At 46.1% G+C, this 9,380-nt stretch overlaps 1 protein-coding gene across 1 annotated transcript in view; it reads left to right on the top strand.

Moving 5' to 3' along the window:
• The first annotated feature begins 254 nt into the window (after window positions 1-254).
• The window catches only part of LOC122428442, a 20,196-nt gene continuing 11,070 nt past the window's right edge, over window positions 255-9,380 (top strand). The window contains exon 1 of the mRNA XM_043448472.1: window positions 255-266. The gene's annotated coding sequence lies outside the window, so the exon portion shown is untranslated. The remainder of the gene's footprint in view (window positions 267-9,380) is intronic.

The following is a 9,380-nucleotide window of genomic DNA, read 5'->3' as shown; positions in this document are numbered from 1 at the left end:
GAAGGCATATAACACTGACCCGAAAGACGCTGAGTGGACCACCCAGAAGGACCCCACCGACCCACGGGGAACCAAGATCATTCTGAAGAGGAAGAAGAGAACGAGATCCCGGACGAGCTCTCTACAGGATGGAGCTGGGTAAACGACTCCTGCTGCTCGGCCTCTTCAACGCAATCCTGAACCTGACCAGTGTTCCTGCACAGGACAACGTCTTCATCTCGTGGGCACATTCCTACGCGAACTTCCACAACTCCTCCAACTGTTGGGTATGCGGGGCCATGCCCCTGTCAGTAATGGACGGACTCCCCTGGTGGGTATCGCCACTCCGTTATGGGGACTTTATGCCACTGTGTTCCTTTTTAGAGCAACAGAAAGGGACTTTTCTTTCTCTCACCAATCATAACCTTTCTTTGCTCTCCTGGTGTAAGAAGAAGCCACCAGTGGGCCAGGGACATAGGGTTACATTTAACATAAACACCAGCCTTACGGAAGTAACAAAGGCTTATACCTCATATATGAAAAATAAGAAGGAGAAGGGTTCTCTTACAAAAGGGGGACAGGCCTCCCGGTACCTTGAGCAATACTACCAGGTCTGGGATGAATATTTCTGGATGACTCCCGAGAAAGGACAGTTGGTTACCCCTGCTACTATTTGCTGGGAACAAAAAGAACAGAAAGTTGGATTTGGAGACCACCCCCTAGACCCAAAAGAATTAAAATATATGGGTTATTTGCCCCCTGAACAATGTAAACAAATCTTGGAAGTTACTTATCACCCCAATCAGTCTGTTCAGTGGCCCGGTTCCGACTGGAAATATAATCCTGGAATCCGCTGGGTAGCCCCCAATGGGACCCAGTGGCTCTGTGGGCTTAACTTATGGCCATGGTTACCAGTTGGCTGGGTGGGGCGTTGCACATTAGGATTTGCTTTTGCCCATGGCAGTATTAAGCCTGGCCTACACCAGCCTCCAGTAAACCTGCCTTATCTGCATGCAAGATGGACACGATCTGTGTTCCAATGGTATGACTATCTAGCTGCCTTGTTTGTACCCTCTGTAGGGACAACGGATATCATGGTTAAGGTAGAGGCCTTAACTAATTTCACTAAACAGGCCCTCTTAGACAGCACAAAAGCCATTCAAGCTTTGAATGAAGAACAAATTCAGATGAGGAAGGCAGTAATTCAAAATAGGATGGCATTAGACATACTCACAGCAGCCCAAGGAGGGACTTGCGCCATAATTAAAGTCGAATGTTGTGTGTACATCCCTGACCTGTCTGGAAATGTATCTACTGCCTTGAAGGATAGGCAAAATCAAGTGAAAGCCATGTCTAATGAAAATATTCCCTTTTGGACTTCAGTTCTCTCCTGGGTAAAGGGAGACTGGTGGAAAACCATTGTAACTGTTGTTATAGTAATCTTAATCATACTGCTTTGTGGGCCCTGCTTCCTACAATGTCTTGTGAATTTTGTAACCCAGAGGTTGATAGCATTCTCTCATGTGGGTGACAGGAGGGCTAAGGTACAATATATCTCAATGAGTGATGCTCGTTGTGGAAACTAAGAGCATCAAGAGGGGGGAATGAAGAAGGAATTCATAGGGCCTGAACTCGATCTCAGGCCTGTCCGTGCTGGCTGTGCTCGACTGCCTCTCCAGTGGACTCTGAACTCTCTGCTTAGTGCCTGTGAGGACGACAATGGAAGGATAAGACCCCCTCCAGACAGAGGAATCCTGAACATCACATCCAGGCTACTCATTGCCTAAGAGGAAGCATACCGTAATCACACCTGTCTCCGGACAGGTCATAAACTTTTTTTCGCATCTGTCAAGATGTAATCACAGGCTTATCGATTATTAACTGGTTGGAATGTAACTGCGGGCTTATTGACTATTGACTGTTAAGACACGTACACATGGGATAGGAGGTGGGTTTAGACACGTACGCATGGGGTATAAAAGATTTTCACAAATGCGGGACGGGGTCCTTGGCTAAGAGGAGACTCTGCCTTGGGCCCGCCGGCGTAATAAACTGCACTCCACTATCTGCATTGTCCTTCTGAGTGAGTCTGTTTCCCAGAAAGCGTGGCTATAACATTACCACTGAGCCATCAGGGAAGCCCTCAGCTGTATTTTTGTAAATATTTTCTCCGAGTCTGTGCATGCCTTTTCATTTTTGTAACAAATGCCTTAGATGACTTTCATACACTTGGAGTCTGAGAACCTCTCTTTAATGACCAACAGTGCAAATTAAAACAGCAGCAGGCAATGCTGGCCCATCTGACTGACAAAAACAAAAAAGAGGGTCCTTGGGTGTCATTGGTGATGCGGAGTCAGGGGGACACTCCTGATACTCTTAGAAGGAGGGGAAATTGGGGCAAAATCCTAGGAGGACGATTTTGCTGATTATTCATCAAAATTTTTAAAGGTGGATTCCTTTGACTCAGCAAGTCCTAGGATTTTTTTTCCTGAAAAAGGAATAAGCAATAGCAGTAAGTTGTCTGTCCTGGGATCTTTGGTCCCGGGGTTGTGCTGATAGGAGGGAGTTGCAGAAATGCCTGGCTGGCTGACCTGGGATCTTGGTACTCTGCTGTGGGCTCAGAGCCCCAAGTGAAAGGCTCAGAGGGACCGGCAGGTCAGTGAGGCTGAGATTTGACTGGCCCCCAGCAGGGAGGCTGGAGGAAAGTCCTATGCAGGTCTCACCCGACTGCGTCGGGAGTCTGGGTCCACCCTGAGCCTGGCCTGGCCAGGTTCTAACAATCCACCACCAGTTCAGACTGGGAACAAGGGACATTTGGCTGACACAGCTACCTGGGACCTAGGAAAGGACAACCCTTTGCCCCAAATACCGGTAGTTTCCCCGGGGCACAGGGAGGTGGGGCCTTGGCCAGGGCCAGCCAGGACCTGCTGGAGCCGGGCAGAAGAAGGGAGTTGGGAGCCCGGAGACCTGGGCTGTAGATCAGCCCCTGTCCTTCTGCGTCGCTTGGCCCAAGCCTGTTCCCCTACTGAGGCCCCAGTCTCCTGAGTTGGGCAGTGAACACATGGATCAGGTACTCAGTCCCTTTCTGGCCCCAACAGAGAGGACTGAAAGCATGGGTATTGGAATCTTCCAAACTTGAGTTCCATTTCTGTCTCCGTCACTTTCTATGACTTGGAATGTTATTTAGCCTCTCTATACCTCAATTTCGTTTAAAAAATTTTTATTGACATATAGTTGATTTACAGTGTTGTATTTCAGGTGTATAGCAAAGTGATTCATATATATATATATTCTTTTCCCATATAGGTCATTACAAGATATTGAGTAGAGTTCCCTGTGCTATATAGTAGGTCTTTGTTGGATATATGTTTTGTATATAGTAGTGTGTATATTTTAATTCCAAACTCCTAATTTATCCCTTTCCCCTCTTCTCCTTTGGTTCCATAAGTTTATTTTCTACATCTGTGCGTCTCCTTCTATTTGGAAATAAGTTCATTTGTCACATTTCTTAAGATTCCACATATAAGCACTATCATATGGTGTTTGTCTTTGTCTGGCTTACTTCATTTAGTAAGATCATCTCTAGGCCCATCTATGCTGCTGCATTGCTCATTCATATACCTCCGTTTCTGCTTCCAAGTAGAACCCTGCAATGGCTCCTCAATTTGCTTTGGAAAAGGGCCGTCATGATCTGCCCCTTCCCTCTTCTCCAGCTCCAGGCCCTGCCTCTCCCCCCTCATTCATCACACTGCAGCTACCCTGTAGCCCCTACACTCCTACCCTCCACCCCAGGGCCTTTAAAATATGCTCCTACCGCTGCCTTCTAAGTCTGTGCCTGTCTCCCTGGCTCAGTCCTACTCATTCATCAGGGCTCAGATGCCATTTTTTCAGGGTCAGACTGCCCTGAATCCAGACACAGCCACTCCTGCTACTGACCCCTGTCGTCACACAGCCGTGGTCATTAAACAATGCTACCTGTGATTATTTGTTTGGTGTCTCTCCGAGAGCAGGGACAAGACAGTCTTGTTGGGGACTGTGTCTCCTGCCGTTTACACCGGCTTGGCAGAGAGTAGGCACCCCAGCAGATTTGTTGAACAAGTAGTGTTAACACCCTACGCCATCCATTCTAAGACGTGTTTTCACCTCACATTTTAACATCTCTGAAGTCAGGACGTATATTATAACTGCAGTAACTGGATAGCAGCTGTGACATATTCTCAGTGCCTGCCAGTTTGCATTAAAACTTACAGCTTGGAAGGACACCCCCAAGACAAGTGGCATTGTTGTTGTTTAGTCACTATGCGGTGTCCGGCTCTCTGCAACCTAATGGACTGCAGCCCGCCAGGTTCCTGTGTCCATGGAATTTCCCAGGCAAGAATATTGGAGTGGGATGCCCTTTCCTTCTCCAGGAGATCTGCCTGACCCAGGGACTGAACCCACGTCTTTTGCATTGACAGGCGGATTCTTTACCACTGAGCCAGCAGAAAAGCCTCAAGAGTGGCATACTCTGAAGAAAAGCTACTTTACCCAAGCTCTTGATGATATAGGACAATATTACCTGGGACAGCACAGACTTCAGTGACTCCCAATGAAAAAGTGACATAGAAAAGTCAGATTCTAGGACTTCCCTAGGGATCCAGGGGTTAAAACTTTGCACTCCTGATGCAGGGCACCTGGCTTCTATCTCTGGTCAAGGAACTAGATTCCACATACTGCAACTAAAGATCCCACGTGCTGCGACTAAGACCCAGCAGAGCCAAATATATTAATAACAAAACAAAAAACCAAGAATCAGAGTCTAAATCAACTATACTCCTCCAGGGGATCTTCCTGATCCAGGGGTTGAACCCGTGTCTCATGTGTCCTGCACCGGCAGGCGGATTCTCACTAGCGCCACCTGGGAAGCCCATACTTCAAAGAAAAAGAAAGAAAGAAATGAAGTCTTAAAAAAAAACACACAAAAAAAGATTCTGCATGTACAAACGTTTCAGGAATATCTTCACGAAATTATTTTGATCATAGTTTCCTTTTTATGTGTGCACAGTAGTGGTATATGATTAAAATAATTGTTTAAAAGAGTGCGTTTAATAAGCATAAAAATAATAAAATTTCTAAGTGTTGAGGAAGTGTGTCCTGTTTTACTTGATAGTGCTGGAGACCCGCGTAGAGCGCAGAGCTCTAGAAGGCCACAGAGGGGCGCGCTCTCCACCTGCACCTTCCCAGCCCAGAGTTTCGGGAATTGGGGCTGGGAGGCTTGTGGCGTGTCGTTCTCTGTGTGTACTGTAGGTGGCGCTATACAGCCACAGTCAGGCGTAGCCTTGGGCGTCCCAGGCTGGAGTGGTGGGGATGGTGATAGGAGCGAGGCCTCAGGAGTGTCCTGTCCTGGAGGGGAGCAGGCTCTTCCACTACCCCAGGGAGAAGTCGTGGCAAGTTCTACCAGCGTGGCTATCCCAGAGGCAGCTCGGGGCGTGGGCCGAGCTTAAGAACCAAAGACGGCAGCGCTCACCCTACCTGGGACGGCTGTGTGATTCTGGCCCCCCTTGCTTTTCTGGCCCCAGTCTCCCTCCCACTGCAGTGGGAATGTGAGAGCCTGCCGCACCTGACCCCCGACAAAAGGCCCGAAGTGGCCAAAAGTCCGCCACCAGCTGCCCAGCGGGCCACTCACGGGCTCACCTGCAGAGCCCCAAGCCCCGTGACAGCCCTCTGCTTGTCTGACCTTGCCCCTGCCCCTGAGGTCAAGATGTTGCCCTGACTTCCCGGGTTGGGAAAGAGAGGCCCAAGGAAATTGAATGACTTTCCCAAGGCTGCAGATCTGTGAGCGGTTGGAGCCAGGTGTGTGTGAAAAGGAACTCTGTTCGCTCCTTCCACCATACCTGTCTGACCTCTTGTGGCGGAAGGGGACGCAGAGCAGGGTGGGAGGGAATTTCCCATTGAAGAAAAGGAGCTAATCCATCCTTGGTAAGATGATGGATTAGTCATACATGCCTGGGACTTCCCTCGAAGTCCGGTGGTTAAGATTCTGCCTTCCAGTGCAGGGGGTGTGTGTTCTATCCCTGATTGGGGAACTAAGATCCCACATGCCACACAGTGAAGAAGAAGAAGAAGAAGAAAAAAAAAAACAACAAAAACCCACATGCCTAATTTATTGCCCTCCTAAAACTAGAGTAAAGAGACTTTTTAAGCCATTGATTTTTTTGGGAAAAGACACGAAAGGCACAAATTATATAAGAAAATCTTGATAAATTAGACTCAAATGTTTAAATCTTTGCCCTTCAAAAGTTTTCACTAAGAGAATAAAGAAGCAAGTCACAGATTAGGATAAAAATATTTGCAATACATACCCCTGAAAAGGACTTGTATCCAGAATGTGATGTCTACAACTCAATAATGAGACAATCAGCTCAACTTAAAAGTGGGAGAAATATTTGAAAAATTACTTCACTAAAGAAGATAAGTGCATAGCCAATAAACATATAAAAAGATATGCAACATCATTATTTGTAAGGGAAGTACAAATTAAAACCACAATGAGATACCCCTGCCTGCCCACTGGAATGGTTAAATTTTAAAAAGGCCAATAACCCCAAGGGTTGGTGAGGGAATAACTGGAACTCTCCTATCCTGCTGGTAGAATTGTAAAATGGAAAAACCACTTTAGAAAACAATTTTTCAGCTCTTGTAAAATTAAACCTATATTTACCCCACACCCACAAATCCACTCTTAGGTATTTACCCCAAAGGAATGAAAACGTCAGTTCAGTTCAGTCGCTCAGTCGTGTCTGATTCTTTGCGACACCATGGACTGCAGCACGCCAGGCCTCCCTGTCCATCACCGACTCCCGGAGTTTACTTAAACTCATGTCCATTGAGTCGGGGATGCCATCCAACCATCTCATCCTCTGTCGTCCCCTTCTCCTCCCGCCTTCCATCTTTCCCAGCATCAGGGTCTTTTCCAGTGAGTCAGTTCTTCGCATCAGGTGGCCAAAGTATTGGAGTTTCAGCTTCAGCATCAGTCCTTCCAATGAATATTCAGGACTGATCTCTTTTAGGATGGACTGGTTGGATCTCCTTGCAGTCCAAGGGACTCTCAAGAGTCTTCTCCAACACCACAGTTCAAAAGCATAAAACTTATGTCCTCCTAAAGTCTTGGGCTTCCCAGGTGACACTATGGTAAAGAACCTGCCTGCTGATGCAGGAGATGTAAGAGATGCAGGTTCGATCCCTGGGTTGAGAGGATCCCCTGGAGAAGGAGATGGTAATCCACTCCAGTATTCTTGCCTAGAGAATCTCATGGGCAGAGGAGCCTGGCAGGCTACAGACCCTGGGGTCTCAAAGGGTCAGACACGACTGAAGTGACTTAGCACGCAAAGTCTTTTGCAGGATGTTCATAGCAGCTTTACTCACAATAGGCAAAAACGGCTTAAATGACCATGTGGTCATCCACACCACAATAATGGGCAATAAAAAGGAGTGAATCAGGGACTTCCCTGGTGGTCCAGGGGTTAAGAAGCTTCCTTCCAATGCAGGGGTCACAAGTTGGCTCCCTGGTCAGAAAACTAAGATGCCACATGCCATGGGGTAACTGAGCCCACAAATGAAGAGTCTGCTCAGCAAAAAAAAAAAAAAAGTGACTCACTGACATTCATAGCAACAATATGGATGAATCTCAAAATAATGATGCTGAGTGACAGAAGCCAGACAAAAAACATTCATACCGTGTGAATCCATCTATATAAAATCCCGGAAAATGCAAACTACAGTGGCAGAAATGGAGTGGGGTGTCAGGGAGGGTGGGAAGAACAGGATTATAAAGGGATGTGAGGGACTCATGGAGGTAACAGATCTGGTCACTATCTGGATTGTGGTGATGAACACTGGTGGTCACACACTGAAACGTGTACTTTTTATGCCTTTTGTGTATGTGTGTGTGGCCACAGGGCATGTGGAATCTCAGTTCCCTGACCAGGGATCAAACCCACACCCTGTGCACTGGAAATGTGGAGTCTTAGCCACTGGACCGCCAGAGAAGTCTGGTATTTGTACCTTTTAAATATGTGCATTTTATTGTTCATCAGTTATAACGTGATAAAAAGTAATTATTAGCTTCAAGAAAACAGAAAAAAACAATGCTTAGCTATGAATAATATTTGCAGAGGAAAAATCACAGAAGCACTGAACAGTGATTGTTAAATTGAGATATTAAATATATTTAGTGAGTTGCAAAAAAGAGTGTAAATCTTAAGTGTGACTAGTGATTTAACCCCAAACCGCGATGGTACTTCCGCAGTAGAAGATGGAGGACAGGAAATGGGGGAGGCGGTGATTCAGGAAAGCAAAATTCTCCCTTCTCACAACAGGTAGTGGTAGAGAGCATTCGGAAGACAGGTAAACAGAGCAGGGAGGAAAAGATGACTAGAAGGTATGTGTCAAAAGAGTGGTATATGCTGATTGCTTCGGAGCATGAAATGTGTAAGTGCTAGCAAAAAAATAAACCCAAAGACTCAAAAGTGGTTGCTTCTGGGGGAGGGGAGTAGCATGGGGAGACAGGGAAGGACAGACAGGAAACCAGTGCATGTTGTTATCTTCCTTTTCGCGTTAAGGTGGTTTTGTTTCCCATGCCTGGACTGTATTGCATCAATTCTAAGACACCCATTTATTCACATGCTTAAAAACTGAAGTATAGCTGATTTTCAATATCATGTTTTGTTTCAGGTGTATGGCACAGTGATTCATATGATGCTAGGAAAGACTGAGGACAGGAGGAGATGGGGATGACAGAGGATGAGATGGTTAGGTGGCATCACCAACTTAATGGACATGAGTTTGAGCCATCTCCAGGAAATAGTGAAGGGGAGGGAAATGTGGCATGATGCTATCCATGGGATTTGCAACAAGTCGGACACGACTTAGTGATTGAACAACAATATATATATATATATATCTTGTATTGATCACTTCCTGGCTGGGTGACATTAAGGAAGTCACTTAGCCTCTCTGAGCCCCGAATTCTTCATCTAACAAGTTTGGTAATACTCCAGAATTGTAATACTAAGTAAGCACATGGGCAGGAAGCCCAGTGCTTGATCTACAGTAGGAGTGCAATAAACAGCAGCGGTTCCAATTAGCTCTTTTTTAATTTAAAATAATTGTTATTTTGTCAAAATAATGCCACACGTCAGTGAATCTAAGACATCACCAGCTATAACACGCACCTTTACTTATGCACCATGGAGAAATAAGCACTGCCATTTAGAGCCATGAGGTGCACTGCTGACTGTAAGAAAATGCATCTTGATTTTAAAGGTGTTAAAATGTGAATCAACACCTAGAGACGATCATGCTGAGTGAAGTAAGCCAGCCAGACAGAGAAAGATAAATATGATATCGCTTATATGTGGAAT

This window comes from Cervus canadensis, chromosome 26, assembly GCF_019320065.1.
Source record: "Cervus canadensis isolate Bull #8, Minnesota chromosome 26, ASM1932006v1, whole genome shotgun sequence".
In the NCBI taxonomy this organism is placed as follows: domain Eukaryota; kingdom Metazoa; phylum Chordata; class Mammalia; order Artiodactyla; family Cervidae; genus Cervus; species Cervus canadensis.
Note: the sequence above shows the minus strand (reverse complement) of the source record. Positions and strands in the feature narration are given on the sequence as shown.